Source organism: Apodemus sylvaticus, chromosome 6 (genome assembly GCF_947179515.1).
Source record: "Apodemus sylvaticus chromosome 6, mApoSyl1.1, whole genome shotgun sequence".
In the NCBI taxonomy this organism is placed as follows: Eukaryota; Metazoa; Chordata; class Mammalia; order Rodentia; family Muridae; genus Apodemus; species Apodemus sylvaticus.
Genome location: NC_067477.1, coordinates 80,981,999 through 80,999,780, shown reverse-complemented (window position 1 = coordinate 80,999,780; position 17,782 = coordinate 80,981,999).

Sequence of the window (17,782 nt, the reverse complement as noted above, 5' to 3'; positions counted from 1 at the left end):
CTAGGAAAGCATAAAGATCCTAGTAGCCAAAGCAATCCTGAACAAAATGAAGATTATCAGAGGGATTGCTCTTTCAGACTTCAGGAAATATTATAGAGCTATAGAAATAAAAGCAATATGATACTGGTAAAAAAAAAATCAGGTGTGTAGACCAGTAGAATAAAATACAAGATTCAAACAAGAATATTCATTACTAAAGCCATCTATGCCAAAAACTTTAAAAAAAAAGATAATTTCTTCAACAAATGGTACTGAGAAAACAGGATGTTCACAGGTAAAAAAATGAAGCTAGACTTCTCTCTACCACCTAGCATAGAAATTAGATCCAACTGTATCAAATACCACAGTTTAAAACTTAGGCAGTGCCTTAGATGATGATATAGGTGTAGGAAAGGACTTTCTGTAAAGGATTCAATTTGTCAAGAATTTAAGACCAACAATTGACAAGTAGACCTTGTAAAGCTAAAAAGTCTCATTACAACAAAACAAACAAACAAAAAACCCAACACCCCCAGAAACCAGAAACCAGAAATAACCCCAAAAAACAAAAATAGAAAATCGAAAACCCAAAATCAAAAAGCAACTGAAAACCAAAAACTGAAAACCAAATACGAAAAAAACCCCAAACAACTGAGTGAAGAAAAAGCCCATAAAATGGGAGAGAATATTTGAGGTTTGTTTTGTTGCTATGTATTGTAATGCTAAATACTGACTCCCCAAGGCCTGGTTGCCCCCAGGGATAAAAGAATCCACATGTACACCTAGTGATACTATAAGACCGTGCTCCCGATACTATAAATATAGACAATGCCTAGAAATAATCAGGTCACAGATCTTAAGAGAGAATGACCATAACCACTTTGCAAGACCCAGATAATTCCTAATTGCAATCTAAATCTTCTCCCACCCACAGACAGGTGTAGTAGCTTCCATCCCTGATCAGAAAAGCTTCTATTTGCAGAAAACAGAGACCTTAATAGAAGCCCATAGGTGGAAACAATACAGAGATCAAATAGTTGTGGGGAACCCATGCAAAATGGATACATCTGTAGTATCATCCTCTATCTAAGACTAAGGAATTATCAAGGGAAAGGTAAATGGAAAGATTATAAGAACCACACTGCCCAGATGACTGGTGTAAAACAGCCTCTCCAAGAAGTGGATTCATAAACAAGACCCAAAAAATGGCAATGTCAACAGATATGCTAATGCAGAAGGTAAACAATCTCTTAGAGTTTCATCCTAGGCAAAGAACTGCAGGCAAATGATGAATTAGTTTAGGTATAAACCCTCTGATTTGTTATCCAATACAAAGAGTTTAGCTCTGAAACCATATACACATGAACAACAAAAATGGATTAAATAGGTTATATTTATACAGTTATGAATAGATACACAAATATGGCAGTGTATAAAATCTAATTGAGCTAATAAAAGTGGAGATGTTGACTAAGTAGAGTTTTCAACCCTGATGACTAATGCTCCCAGTACTATAAATTATTCTGCATGTTACTAGAAGTACCAGTTAACCAGCAACATACCTACAACCCCTGTGATCTACAAGTGTTACTTGCTGCAAGAAATGTTGATGCAATCATATTACAAACATTGTGAGAATAACTGTCTATTTTATGATTAGATTTAAGGCACATTACATGAGATTGAATTCATGCCTGATACTTCTTTGTTTGCCAAGAACCTGATATTTGATAGGCTATGGGCATAGGGAACAGTAAAATATTATCATACTGCTGAAGGATCATAACAATAAAATGACTCCTAATGGCATTCTGTTCAGTTATCGCTAAAGAGATTCTCCTTGGAGTAGATGTCATCATCAGAGACAATTCTTCTCACAGTACATGAGAACTAGCACAAACCCCAAAAAAGAAAAATTGGCAGAGTGAGAGATTTTGGAACACTCACTCCTAAATGGAAGGTCTTCATCAAACCTCTTCTCCCAGGGCTCAGGGATTCATGTGGAAATGGGAGTAGAGAGATGACTCCAAGGAAACAGTGTCTTCTAGACACAACATAACTGTTGCACAGATGAACTCAAATAGACTAGGACATCATGTACAAGGTAAGGACAAGCTAAAGGCATATGGTTTCCCAGGACTGTGAGGAAATAGACATGAGCTCAAATCATTAAACACAAATGTATACCTTTGCAAAGAACATATTAGTTTTTTTTAATGGAGGCTTACTGAGTATATTAATCATACTTAATATAATGAGCTACACCCATCAGTAAATGATCAAAATAATGTAAACACAATACTATTTTTGTAGACTTTAGTCTCACATTGCTTTGATTGGGCAAGTTTGGATTTTGTCTTACTGGCTCTTTGTTTTCATATAATTTCTGATTTTGTGCTTTTATGTTTTGCTTTTGTTTTGTCATAGTTTTTAATCCAACAATAAGGTGACAAGAAGAATTTGTGGAAGTGAGGTTTAAGTGTATGAAGAAATAATAGTGTAAAAATAGAGATTGCTATATATCTGCAACACTAATACACACATGTGTACATAAGGAAAGCCTAGAGGGTGAGTTTGACAGATAATATTTGCTTCAGGTGAAACACTAACATGTAAGAACAGCCAAATTTTTAAGATTCAGATTTATACAATTTTACATGATGTAGAATGAAATTTTGAACCTCTTTTTCTGTGCCTACTTTAAAGTTCCTCATCTAGAAAACCAGACAGAATCCTGTATTCTAAACACAAGCTCGTTATAAGGTTAAAGTCTCCAGCTTGCAGCAAATGTAAGAGAATTAATCAATCTATGGACTGATTAATTATCTGTTTGTTTGGATTTTTAAAATACTCTTTGTTTATTCTTTGATCGTTTTATACATGTAAAAGCCATGCCTCTTTATCATGGGTTGCCTCAGCTTCCCCTTCGCCACCTGTAGGACTTCCTGGCATGTTTCTGTACTTCATGTTGACTGATTTTGCTACTTAATCTTCTGCAGGTAATCATATCTGCAATGAGTTCATGAGTATGATGACAATGATCTACAAGATTGTTTGTTTGAAGTTTTGAAACAGAGTCACACTGTGGGGTCCAGATTGGTCTGAATATTGTAGCATTTAATATTAAGGGTACCCAGACACAGACACACAGACACACAAAGACACACATACAGACACACACACATATACACACACACACATGCACATGCACACTTTTTCCACTTGCCATTTTTGTTGTTGAAGATAAATTAACTAAGCCTTCTGAGTTCTGGGATGGCACATAAGAACCACCATTTAGAATTCTTTATTCTGTCTACTACAACCTTGAAATTACTTATGTGGAAACTCTAGTACATAGATGACATGCACAAATGGAGTATGTGAAAAATCAGAAGTTTGGAGAAGACAATTGCTAGGGTTCAGTGATTCTGTGTTGTAATAATTTTAAAATTGACTTTTATACACATTTCTAATGAACTTCTAAAATCCAACTCCTGTGTTTGTGTGCGCAAGAGCATGTGCATGTGTGTGTGTGTGTGTGTGTGTGTGTGTGTGTGTGTGTTTGTAGGTGTCTTTGTGTGTCTGTGTGTATATGTGTCTGTGTCTGGCTACCTCATGAATTTTCACTGTTGGTATAGAGTTGCGTCTTCTCAGTTCAGGGATCGTATCTTCCACAACTATGTGACTTTTTTCCCACTTGCTCTTTTTGTTCTTGAAGATAAAAAATATTCATTATTATTTAGAAATTAATCATCACTTCAGTGTGAATAAGACTCATTTGAAAGCTCTGTTCTGACAGTTGGATAGTTGAGTTTGCTCAGATATCCCTGAGTGGTGGACACAGCACGTCAGCCCCTCTACTGTTAGCCCCTCTGACCTTCCTGTGCTCTAAATGGAAGCTATTAATACTCTTCCTCTTTTCTAACCTTTGCCCATTGTGAGTCCTTCAAAAATGAGTAAAATGTCCAGTGTTCCAAAGAGGAAATAATGAGTCCAAAATGTATCCATCAAATATAATGTAGTTACCTGGCAAGCTACAGGATATAGAAAAAGAATAATTCCCTGCTGTGCTCTCTTGTTTGAGGGAAGAGAGCTGACACCTTTTAGTCTTTTCTCCATGGGAGCCTATTTCCTTTTTCTCCATCCACGGTATTTTTAAGATCCATATCATCAGAGAAAGCAAAGGAGAAGAAAAAAAAATCAAGTGTGAAATGCGATCATGAGCTGCGTCTTGAAATGCATACTACGGAGAAGCTGACAAGGCAGCTGGTCTGTGTTCCTTTATCCAGGTTCAATTTCAAAAGGTGACTGTAAGTGCCTCAGAGGTTTGTTACAAACAAGCGCATCTTGCCCATCGTTTTCAGCCTCAAAATTTCAGATCTGTGTGTAATATCAATAATAGATAAATGAGAGGCAGTTTATAAAAAGTAATTGGCCAGTTGGGCTAGGCCTGAATAGAGTAGCTTGTATAGTCTTGAAGTTTATGAGTCCTTACCTTCTGTGCTGGGGGTCAGAAAAACATGGGCTGTGATTAACTATCATGAACTAAAAAAGACGAATTATCTACCTTAAAGAGCATATTTTTTTGGCCAGGATTATTATTCTCAGTTAATTTAAAACTCATATTAACCTGGAAACCTACTGGAACTTCTCCCTATCCTGCGTTCTTTTACCCCAAATCTCCAGATTACATCATGAATAACTAGATCATTGTAGGTTATGAAATAGATATACAATAATAGTCCTAATTCCTGAAGAAATTTATTTTACAATGATTTATTTTAATATATTCTTACTATTTATTGAAGACAATGGAAATTCACATGCTAATAAGACATACATCCTTATCTTTAAATGAAGGACTGAGTTTCAGTTTATTTCAGCAATTCTTAAAATAAAGCATTCTACCACAATCATATCCAAAGATACAGTGCAGGGATTATTACACTCTGAGGTATATGTTGCTCCTATCTCGAGATGTCCAGAGCTGATCAATTGGGATTGTAAAAACTATGCAAGAACTTCACCCTGGACAAAATTCATTTTCCCTTTTTCAGGCCTAAAACCATTCATCACATAAGTCTCAGAGGCTGCAGGAAAGAAAATCCATCCTATTATTCAACAAGTACCACACTGATAATGATAAGGCAAGATGTCTAGAATCTTTAGTATTTCCTCAGAGTTGTTAAGTGCTTTGACCTTATAATTATCACTGCTGATAATGCTGCTTTATATAAATGTGTAGTAAAAGTGGCATATGCATGTTTATATATAGTTCAGAAAGCATTGGAAATTCTGTCCTACTGTCAAGCAAAATTATTTTTTAAATGAAATTCAATTAAATAATTTAAAAAGCAATTCTTAAAATAAAGCATTCTACCACAATCATATCCAAAGATACAGTGCAGGGATTATTACACTCTGAGGTATATGTTGCTCCTATCTCGAGATGTCCAGAGCTGATCAATTGGGATTGTAAAAACTATGCAAGAACTTCACCCTGGACAAAATTCATTTTCCCTTTCTCAGAAGCTATTTACCACCTTTAACTCTCCATCAGAAGCTGAGATTTTTGTGGAAAAAGTCCACATCAGCAAGTCAACTAGTGTTGCCACTGTGCCCAGCTGTAAATCCTATGTATAACAACAAATACGAGGCTGCCAACATATCCTCAATGGTACAATTGCAGCACTTTTATATTGGGAATAAGTGACATCTGTTTAATGGGATTTATGGTCCACTTGATGTGAAGGAATTCATGCCTGGTACTGTACACTTAACCAATTGCTACCCGAGAGATTTAGACCTAAGAGGATAACTTGCCGCTATTACCACTTTCCTAAACAAATATAATTCCTAACTGTATACCACATAGGTATACAGTTCTTATATTCTTATATATACTTATCCTCTATCTGAGAAGCTTCTTTGCACAACAGATCTATTTAAAAGATCTGGTTACAATGCACAGAATAAGTGATCATGGGAGGCTCTGCACCAGTTGACACATCTACAAAATGTAACATATATAACCAAGGCTCAGGGATAAATTACAAAAGAGGAGGTGAAAATGTCATAAGGGTCAAACAATCATGACACTTGCTGCTAGATAGTGTTCACTGAAGATGATAGGAAAGTGCATTCATGAGACAGTATTGCTGCCTGATCATGGTCAGAATAATGACAGTGCTCTCTGACACAATAATTTGATTTTGAATTATCCTTTATTGTATACACAGATTCTGTTCTTTGCCCACTGTATTCCAACACACATAATCAGGTGACCACATACAGGACCACAACCCAGGGTTTAAGAACTGGATTGACACTTATGCCAGCAGCATAACTCACCTGAATTCTAAAAATAAAAATGCCCTCCAAGTGATCTTTCTCTAATCTCAGTTGCTTGAAATGTTAGAATGGCAGGATCTCAGACCCAAGGTCAGCCTGAGACACTTGGCAAGACCTTGTCTAAAATAATAAAAACAAACAAAAAATGTTTCTAGCTCAAGGTTTGAGCTCTTCTAACATGCTGTTTATATTGAAGCCTGAGTATCCTTCTGAAAGTAGAATTATTTATAATGCTCAGTGCTATTTCTGTTTTCAAACACACAGGTTCTTTCCCTCAGTTTAGAATGCATCTTGTCCTTACTCCCTAGGTAGTTCCCCACTCTTATCTTTTACCAACCTCTTTGCCATCTCTTGTCAGAATGAAATTGTCTCAGATTTTTCTACTTCTCCCCCCACTTACAGATCCACATGCTCTTTTTTTTTTTATGTGACCTGCCCCTGCCTCCTGATTTTTCCCATTTATCTTTCTGATATTAGTTTCAGTCCATGCTTGGACATGATTGGGCTTTGATTCTTGCCTTAGCCCTCATTTTGTGGAGCTGCTTCATTGTTAATATGTTTTCACCATGAGAACAGGAGTTGCAAAGTGACCTTGTCAGGGCAGGAGGGTGCTTTGGTTTTGCTCAGTTATGCTCATATCATGGTTGTGTGGTACTTGTTGAATAATAGGATGGATTTCCTTTCTGGCAGCCTCTGAGGTTCATGCGATGAATGGTTTTAGGCCTGAAAAATGGATTCACCTCTGCTATTATACCTGGAAATGGAGGCAGTTATTGACAAGGGAAAAAAGCATAAGTGCATGTCTCTGTGTACCAGGCCACATAGATGTATAGAGGGCACTGTATATTCACAGAAAAGACTTAGCTGATGATTTAGAGGAGGTCTCCTCCTGGTTTTGCCCTCAAGACTTTAAACCTCTGTGGAGTAGAAAATTTACTTGTAAACTTGCTGAAAGCAAGAGGACATTGCAGATTTATGATATGGAATTGACTCAAAATGCTGATATGAGTCTTACATTTTCAGGAACATTTTAACAATTTAGAGTAAGCATAAGTGAAAATATGGAATTCTGAAATAGTTTCTGTCCTACATGAATTTTTTTTTAAATCCAGGACACAATCTCCCTTCATCTCAGGAACACACAATTATGGTGTGCTTAGCATATACAGAGTGCATTCTATTTGGGGAGGGTACAAAAGTGATGAAATACAAGCTCATGATCACTGTACCCATGAAGCTCATGTCTTATTGCAGAAACTGATGGAAGAAAGGTTGGCATGTGAGGTTGTAAACAGTTTCACAATGATAAATAAATCAGTGCAAGGGTAGAGAATAACTAGAGGGCAACATGGAGGAAGGTGGGGACTGTTTTTTACATGAGGTCACCACAGTGTTCTCTATGAGAATGTGACAAGTAAAAGTTCCACCAGAGAGAACTCAAAGGGCAAAGATTCTCTGTGACAGTTGTCGTCAGATCAAGACTGTAAAAACAAGGCGATGATACCAAATCCAATGTACATGAAATAAAACCTTGAAAATCTTCAGTACTTTGGAGAACCATTGGGACTGTCTGAGAAGAAAGGGGTTATAATTGGACAAGCTATTAGGTTGTTTATGCTTATTGATTACCTCTTATCAACATCAGGCTCCTCTTTTTCCATGGACAATGACTTTCAGATCTCTGAGAAACACATTCTTGGGTCTTTAAACTTAAAAGAGATTGTCATATTTGTCTGAAATTGGTGGAAAAATACACAGTAGCTATTTTTCAGAAGCAAATTCTCTAAGCAAAGGAAGGTCAAGGATCCACAAAAAGGAAGAAATTGGTTTAAAGTTGGCTCAATCAATCTGATGGTGTGTTGAGATGTCATCTAAGATGGCAAGAAACTAAACTCAGAGTTGTGAATGGAACAGGAGCACATGAGGCCATTTCATAGCAATGGGCATATAGCTGCAGCTGTAGATGGACAAACCAATAGGTCTTCAGGTGGCCAAAGAAGAGCTAAGTTAGAATTAGGATAACTGAGCTTGGGAAAAAACAGATTAAGAAGTACACCTAGGGAAAATGATGCTACTTTATTTTGAGTCTTGGGCTTAAAAATCAGAATTCAAACAACGTACATCCAAAGGAATTTTGGGGATGTTGTGTAGAGAAATTATTTCGTGTCTTGGAGAGACAAAACAGAGCAAAGTTATGGAAGTTATTGAGGCAATCTTATCAATATATATTTTTATAAGGAGTTATGTATACCTTATTGAAGAATGAATGTGTGATAAAAAAAAAAACAAAGTGAAGAGATACTGAAATGTTATGGTTTGAGTAACTAGGTGAATATTGGTAGCACCAATAACTGTAAAGCCTGTCCAGAGAACTATGTTTAGAAGTTTCAAAATGTCATAAAGACATCAGTGTTGGGTAAGTGTGGGAGGACTCATGTCTGGCTTAGGCAGTTTCAAATACAGTAGCAAGACATTTAACAATGGAACTATGGCTTTAAAAACATGTGGCTGAGTACATATTTATCATACCATTACTTTTCAGTAAATTTTTATAAATAGAAGAATTGCACCCTGTAATATACCTCTGGAATATATAAGTGTGTATGTGTGCATCTATGCATATATGTATATAGTAGGTGTATAAAAAGTGTTTATCATATGGATATTATTTAATATGTGTATATATCTATATTAAATGCATTATAATATTAATATGTATCAAATGCATAAACAAAATAACCTTGTCTTTGTTATACATCTTAAAGATATTAAATATCATATGTTGTATATAATTGTGTTATGTTATGCTTTTATGCAGCAGACTGCTAAAGTTTATTCACTGTAAATGTAACTTTTATTTACCTGATGTAATAGTCCTCTGTTATGTAATTACTGAATAAGCTCAACCTTTCTAGTTCTTTCTGAACTCTGGCTGGCTGGTTCAACCAGTAAACTACTCTCAAAGCTGACTGATTCAATCTGACTCCTCTCAGTTTCTCACTGAATTATTCTGCTTAGCCTCAAACTAACTGTGACAATTTGTTCTAATATTTGACTCTTTGTTATTCTCTGACTTCAACTGAACTACATAAACTCAGGAAGAAACTCAACTCTACTACACTGCACTCCCTGTTCTGACTACCAACTGACGGTCATTCAACTCTACACACTGAACTCAACTGACTGAAAAGATCTGTTTGACTTCTACTCACTGAACTGGCTTCAATTAGACATCACTTTCAAGCACTATGCTTCCTTTTATAAACTAACCTTACTTTCGTTGTTTGGGGTTAATGATGTGTTCTAAAGATGTGTTCTGTGTTCCAGCCATATTATACTGTAATCCAGGGTATGCCTGCATTTCAGCCAGATCACATAGACCTAGAAGGTCTCATGCCAGAGCAATCATGTTACTGGATTAAAATTCTTCTAAATTTCATATCAGTTTCTCCACAAACACAGGAATGAGGCATTGTTAAACAGCTAAAACATCATTAGTTGACAGGAATCTTTCAGCTGTTACTAATCTAATGGGATCATTATCATGGATGTGATATATTGTGGAGATGTAGAGCGATTATTGCCTCAAAGCTCAAGTGAGATACAGAGAGAGAAAGAGGGGCTTGAGAACCCTGCAGTGCTGGTTCTTACATTCTGGTTGCATGTTATTTAGGACTTGAAGATAAGAGGTGGCAAAATTTGTTTTTCATTTTTCTCATTTACAAAGTCTCTATATCCAAATTATTCCAGTGCTTTTTAAATTGCTTAAATTAGTTACTGCTCACATTTTCATCTTATAGGAAATTACTTATGGTTAACCTGGGATAATTACAAAATGTGTCAGGAAAGTACAGGCATTGCCTGTTTTTAAAATAATGTATTTGAGATTTCAAGAATAAATATTAGATACTAGTAACTGGGAAATACAAAACTTTGTTTGGTATTCTTAATTTATTGAGATATAAAAAATTTAAAAATATGCTCAAACAGAATAGAAGACACATTTCCTCCTTTTATGTTTAGTGCCTTTAAGAGGCCTTGATCTAGATACCGGCCACTATGAGAAACAAATGCCAGCTTACCTTGTTCATTTATTTCATATGTTTTAAAATATCCTTTAACATGAAATAAAGCAAAAGAGGCTATGCATAAATGAATAATGTCTCTACATTAGCTGGTAGTACTTTTTAGTTCTTTATTAACTTTAATCAGTGATGGGTGAAACTCAAGAGAGTTTAAAATAAAACAAGCTCAGATGAGCTTCAAAACATAACATCTCCAGCTGGCATTCTGGTATTTGGTCTTCAAAAACTAGTTTTATTTTTATGCTTTTATTTTAATAGGGAAAAGATATTAAATATAAGGCCAGATAGGGATAATGAGTACTCACTGTATGCTTGGAATATTTCTAAGTGCTAAGGATTCAGTAGTTTATAAAAATAGATCAGACACACTTGCTTTTATTTATTTATTTGTTTGTTTTTAAATTTAATTTAATTTAAATGTTTTTTGAGAGGGTGTTTCTCTGTGCAACCCTGCCTGTTCTGGAACTAGCTCTATAGACTAGACTGGCCTCTGGCCTTGAATTCACAAAGATCCACCAGATGCTGCCTTCTATGTGCCAGCACATGGCTTGCACTTGCTTTTATTGAAGTATATAGACAAATCATAAAATAAATAAGTACACCTTAAACTAACTGACAATAAGTACTATGGCTGAACATAAAGCAAGCTTGTGGGGACACACAGTTCTAGGTTGAAGATGTATCTGCAAACAAATGGAAACAGGATAATTAAGGAAGTGAATCTGAAAAGAACTTTGAACAAAGATGTGCAGGAAGTGAGGGAATTAGCAATCTGCTAAGAAAAGGAATGTAGGATAAAGAAGCAGGGAGAGATGAAAAATGGGCTAAATTGTTGTGTTTGAGGAACAACTTGGAAATCATTGTGTCTAGATATAGAGTAGGGAGATGGCAAAAAGACAGACAGACAGACACACAGACGGATGGATGGACAGACAGACAGGTAGATATAAATGTATAGATAGAATAGTGGAAGTTAGAACAAGAGGAGATAAAGTCAATATAGCAGAACAAAATTTAGACACACTTAAGCCATTGCAGAGCTTAAATTGGATTTAAAGTGGGAAGTTCTGGAACTAGAGAAATATTAGGAGCAGAATAATTCAAAAGAAATATTCATGAGGCTGAAGAAATGATAGCACAAAACCTCCTGTTACTCTAGTTCCAGGGCATCTACCACTTTCTTTAAGTGAAGACACTTGATGTCCATAGCACACACATGTCCATGAAGACAAAACCCTCATACATGTAAAATACAAATAAAATACATAAACATTAAAGTGACATTGTACAGGAAGAAGAGGATGTGGGAGAGTTTAGATGACAGAAAAGGAAGTTATGCAATTATATTTATCTCAAAAATAAAAAAATAAAATTAATAATAAAAATATTTTTAAAAGAAATGCTCTTACTAGCATGCATAAAAGAGAAATCAGGGAGGGCAGAGGCAAGAAAAAACAGATTATTGTAGTGCCTACTGCAGATAGAAAGGGATAGCGATAGTGATAGAGATGAGGTTGGACTTTAAGGTTAGCTGTGCTGGGGATACAACTGAGCCAGAAAGATTTTGAAAGGATATTAGTTGGCACTGGCTAAACATGTTTTAGGTGGAATATGAGATAACTATAGTTGACTTCGACTTTTATGGTCTGTAGAAGAGGAAGAACAGAGAGAGGTGTCTTTTAGGGGAGATGGGATAAATGAGCAAATATTGAATGTTAAGCTGGAAACTGGAAACTTGCTTTAGGATATTTTTATTTGATATAACTACTAACTGTGCAAGTGCAGTTAGATATATCACTTTGATCTCAAAGTTGTAGTTAGAGATGTTAGGTTTATTGGCACATGCCTTGTGGATATATATATATATATCACCATACATACACACACACACACACACACACACACACACATATCATCCGCAGGTTGAGACCAGGCCTGCTACATTGATTTTTTTTTTTTATAGTTAGATAGCCAAAAAAGGCCAAGGGCCAAGGAAGGCACTGGATGTAGAAGTGTAGGAGAAACTCAGTAGGAATAAGTGTGGCAGAAATTTTGTGAGGAAATCCTGTGAAACAAATCAATCAGCTTATGAAAGGTTCACACAAAAGTGCAGCTTGTAAAATAATCAAATTGAGAGATTATCACTGTTGCCCAGAAAATGAGTATTAATTGTACTCTCAAATTCACTGTTTCACATATAATTTAATAATTAAAAGACTACAGTAATTTTTTTAATAACATTCATTGAGTGGCACTCTTTTCACACACAGATTCCGTACAGCACGGCTCAATTAAGAAATGAGCTGATTTTTTTATAACATAATTTACTAATGACTAGTTAACAATTTATTCATCAGTTCAGTTGGTATAAGTACCAAACAAAGGATAATATGACTCTTCCCTGTGTGCTTTTGCCCATGAGTAATACTAAAGCCAAGAATTAGACAGATATTCCACTCATTTAGATTCTCATGTGTGTTATTGATTAGCAGAGGACAGATGTATGGTGCCAAGCATTTTTTTGTTTCTTTCTTTTAAGAGGAACTGAATGATTAGGGTAAAGGAGTATAAAGTGTCCTATGGAGTACTCAGGACAAAATCTACACACTGGCTCTCAACTCCAGGGCTTTTGCTTTTTATCTTATTAGTCAATAACTAAGGGTTACATTAGTTTCTGCATTTGCTTTTTATATGTAATATATTTTAGTCATTAATCTAAACTTGAGCTTTATAAAGTAGTTAAGGTAAACTACCTTAAACAAAATGCATTTCATATATAATATTATACTAAAATATCTGTGTTCATTTATGTTTTAAGGGAATATAGGAGGAATATAATTAAATTAGTTTGGGATTCATCTCCATATATCTGACGCTCATTTACAAGAATGAAAATAAGCTCTTAAAGTTCAAATGTCCCCCACTGCTTTGAAGTTACCATAGGCTATAAAACATTTTACAGGATTCATTAGAAAAATGTCAATCAAATCTTTAATAACATGCTTTTCTAAGAACTAATGAAAAAACAAATTAGAGAGTAAGATTTGATCTTTCTTTTTCCAAGGGTCACATTGGTTTTCTTCATATAAAAATGTTTATGCTGGTTTATTATAAATATATTTAACATTACTTTTTCTCAGTATTCACTTAAAGTCCAGGGCTTTGTTGATTTTGTTTTGTTAATTCTAGAGAAGTGATAAATAGACATCAAATCTTAAACTGTGACACAATATATTCAATTTCTCCATATAATTCCTGCCCTGAAAGAGTTCAGCATTCCTGGTGTGGCATTGGTGATCTTTAATAGAATTATTTCAATAAACTGGGATTTTTTCCATAGTTATGCAGTCTTCAGTATCTTGATCATGACCAATTTCCAATAATCCAGGTTTTAGTAACTAACCTACAGTGATATTTTATGATTTTCTAGTTGTAGAAAATTGCTCTGTATCTGCCTTCCTGCAGTTACTTTAGACTCTATGTTGGTATGGAAAATGTACCAGAAAGAACAAAAGACTCTCAGCCACCAGTACTCCAAGTTGGGACATTTGGCTTAAAAATCTCTACTTTTTTTTAAATCCCAGCTTCCTCTTTCCTATGATCTTGCCAGTTTGGATTGAAGGGAGAGGGATACTCTGTAGTTTTGCCTCTTTTGCAGAAGTTCTAACATTGGCCAACAGCCTTCATCCAGGAACCTGAATGAAAACAAGGAGAGTAGGTTGACCTTGCTCCCATGCAGCAAGCTTGGGAAGAGAGAATTCCTAGACTTCTATACTTTAGTGGAAAGGGTGGTCTGGGGTATTTCTCTCTAACTAAGGTATGGGGTGGTGATCCTGTATCTCTCAATTGCTTCCTTTCCCAAACATTCTTTCTTCATTCTCCATTTCATCCTAATACCCTTCACCCATGATCAGAACATTATTTAGGTTTCTTGAAAACTTAAAACAATACAATTAGGACATGGGAGAAAAGAAATAAAAGAGTTGAGAAAATTTGCCCATTATCTTAGAATAAACATTTAATTCATTTTCTTAAAGCTATCCCAAGATATTATTGATAGCTTTTTCTAATTTGGGCCAAATTACTTACTGTAGTTGGAGGTCTATTATTTCAGTACTAGAATGAAGAGGTGAGCCTAGTATCTATTAAGATCCTTAAAAGTTAAAATTCTATTCTAATTATGGAATAGTACTTAACATACCTTTCATTTTCAAAGTGCTTAACAGAACTTGTAAATATCTAATTTCTTTGTTTTCTTCCTAACCATAGTTTCCCCTCTCTCCTCTTTTTATTCCTTCTTCCAAATTTACCTTCTTCCTCCTACCCTGAAGCAATCTTCTTCCTTCTCCTCCTCTTTCTCATCCTCCTTTTTTATTTAGAAAAGGGAAGGCCTCCCATAAATGTCAACCCGCCATCTCATATCAAGTTGCTGTAAGACAAGGACCCTCCTTTCTTGTTAATGCTGGGCTAGGCAACCATTAGGAGTAAAGGGACCCATAAGCGTGCATTAGAGTCAGAGATATCACTCCTACTCTCACTATAAGAGTCCCCTAGGAAGACCATGCTATATAACTTTAACATATGTGCAGAAGGCCTCGGCCAGTCCCTTGCAGGCATCCTGGTTGTCAATTCAGTCTCTGTTAGTCCCTGGGAACCCAGGTGAGTTTATTCTTTGAATTTTCATGTGGTGTCCTCTGGCTCTTACAATCCTTCCTCCACTCTACCTCAAGATTCTCCAAGCTCAGACTAATGTGTGTTTTAGGTATTTTTGATTTGAATAATGTGGGTCTCCACATGTGGTTCCACCAGTTATTAGATAAAACTTCTCTGATGACAATCGGGCTAGACACCAATCTATAAGAATAGCAGAATAGCATTAGGAATTTCATTGATATTTTGCCAGTTCATCTCATGGCATATGTCTCAAGCTGAACCAGTCATTGGTTGGTCATTACAACCATTTCAGCACCAGATTGACCCAAGAACATTGTAGGCAGGACAAATTATACATCAAAAGTTTTGTGGCTGGATTGGTATTTTAATTCTTCCCCTGGAATTTGTGCATGATTACAGGAGATAGCCAGTTCCATATCACCCATTGTTAGGAGTTTTAGGGACACCCTTGTAGATTCCTAGGAGTTTCCATTGACTTAGGTTTCTAGCTCATCCTAGAGATGGCCCCCTCTTGATTCCAGATATTTCTTTCAATACTCTCTTCTTCCATCCTCTCCCCATTCCTAATGTCTGCTGTTTTCAACCCTACTCCTCATCAGACCCTTCCCCCCATCTACCTGCTATATCTCTTCTATTTTCCCTTTCCAGGGAGATTCATGTATCATCCTGCTAGTGTTCCTTATTTAGTTTCTTTAGGTTTGTGTATTGTAGTCTGGTTATCCTTTACGTTAAGGCTAGTATGCACTTATAACTAATTACATACTGTTTTTGCTTTTTGAGTCTGTATTATTTCACTCAGAATGATCTTTTCTAGTTCCACCCATTTACCTGAAAATTTTATGATTTAATTGCTTTTTTAACACCTGAATAATTCTCTGTTGTGTCAATGTACCACACTATTTATCTTTTTTGTTTGAGGGATATCTAGGTTGTTTCCAGGTTCTGGCTATCACAAATAAAGCTTTTATCAACATAGTTGAGCAAGGGCCATGTGGTATGGTGGATATTTGCCCAGGAGTGGTATAGCTGGATCTTGGAGTAGGTCAGTTCCTAATTTGATGCCAAATTACCATATTGATGTGCAAAGTTGCTGTACAAGTTTTCACTCCCACCAGAAAATGGAGTGTTCTTATTCTACATCCTCTCCAGTATGAGCTGCCACTTGTGTTTTGATCTTAACCATTTTGATTTGCATTTCCTTGTTAAGGATGCAGACATTTCAAGTGCTTCTTGCCCATTTGAAATTCCTTTGTTGAGAATTTTGTTAAGATCTGTACTCCATTTTTTAATTGCATTATTTGATTTGTTTATGTTTCTTGTTCGAGATTCTTGGGTTCTTTTCATATTTTAGAAATCATCCCTATCTCAGATATCACAGACGAAGAATTGGTAAAAATCTTTTCCCATTCTGTAGGCTATCATTTTGTAATTTTGATGATGTCCTTTGCCTTACAGAACTTTTTCAGCTTCAAGCGGTCCCATTTATTAATTGTATCTGAGCTATTGGTATTTTCTTCAGGAAGTTGTCTCCAATGCCAATGAATTAAGGCTATCCTCCACTTTCTCTTCTTTCAAGTTTAGTACAGCCGGTTTTATGTTGAGCTTTTTGATGTGGAAAGACTGTACAAGTTTTCACTCCCACCAGGAATTGAGGAGTGTTCTTGTTCCACATCCTCTCATTTATGAACTGACACTTGTGTTTTGTTTTGTTTTTTTTTTTTTTTGGATTTGTTTTTTTCAAGACAGTGTTTCTTTGTATAACCCTGGCTGTCCTGAAACTCACTCTGTAGACCAGGCTGGCCTCAAGCTCAGAAATCCACCTGCCTCTGCCTCCCAGAGTGCTGGGATTACAGGTGTGCACCACCACCACCTGGCCTGTGCTTTTGATCTTAGTCGTTCTTTTGTTGCATTCTTCTACATGGAAAAAATATGATTCGACCAGCACCATTTGTTGAAGATGTTTTCTTTTTTTCCATTGTATACTTATGGCTTTGTTATCAGGTGCCCTTAGGTGTATATATTTACATATGGACCTTCAATCTGATTCTATTGATCTATCTGTATGTTTTTAATGCCAATATTATGGGAGTTTCATTATGATTTTTATATAGTACAGCTTGAAATCTTAGATGGTCATACCTCTGGAAATTCTTTTATTGTACAGGTTTGTTTGCTATACTAGTTTTTGTCTTTTTTTATTAGATATATTCTTTATTAACATTTCAAATGATTTCCCCTTTCCTGGTTCCCCCTCCCCATAAGTCCCATAAGCACCCTCCTCTCCCCCTCTTCCCCAATCAACCTGCTCCAGCTTCCCTGTCCTGGTATTCCCCTACACTGCTGCATTGAGCCTTTCCAGGACCAGGGGGCTCTCCTTTCTTCTTGGGCATCATTTTATATGTGAAATGTTTCTTGGGTATTCTGAGATTCTGGGCTAATATTCATTTATCAGTGAGTGCAAACCATGTGTGTTCTTTTGTGATTGAGTTACCTCTTTTGTGATTGGGTAAGGATGATATTTTCCAGTTCCACCCATTTGCCTAAGAATTTCATGATTCATTGTTTTTAATAGCTATAAGTAGTGTTCCATTTTCTATATCCATTCCTCCATTGAGGGACATTCGCGTTCTTTCCACCTTCTGGCTATTATAAATAGGGATGCTATGAACATAGTGGAGCATGTGTCCTTATTA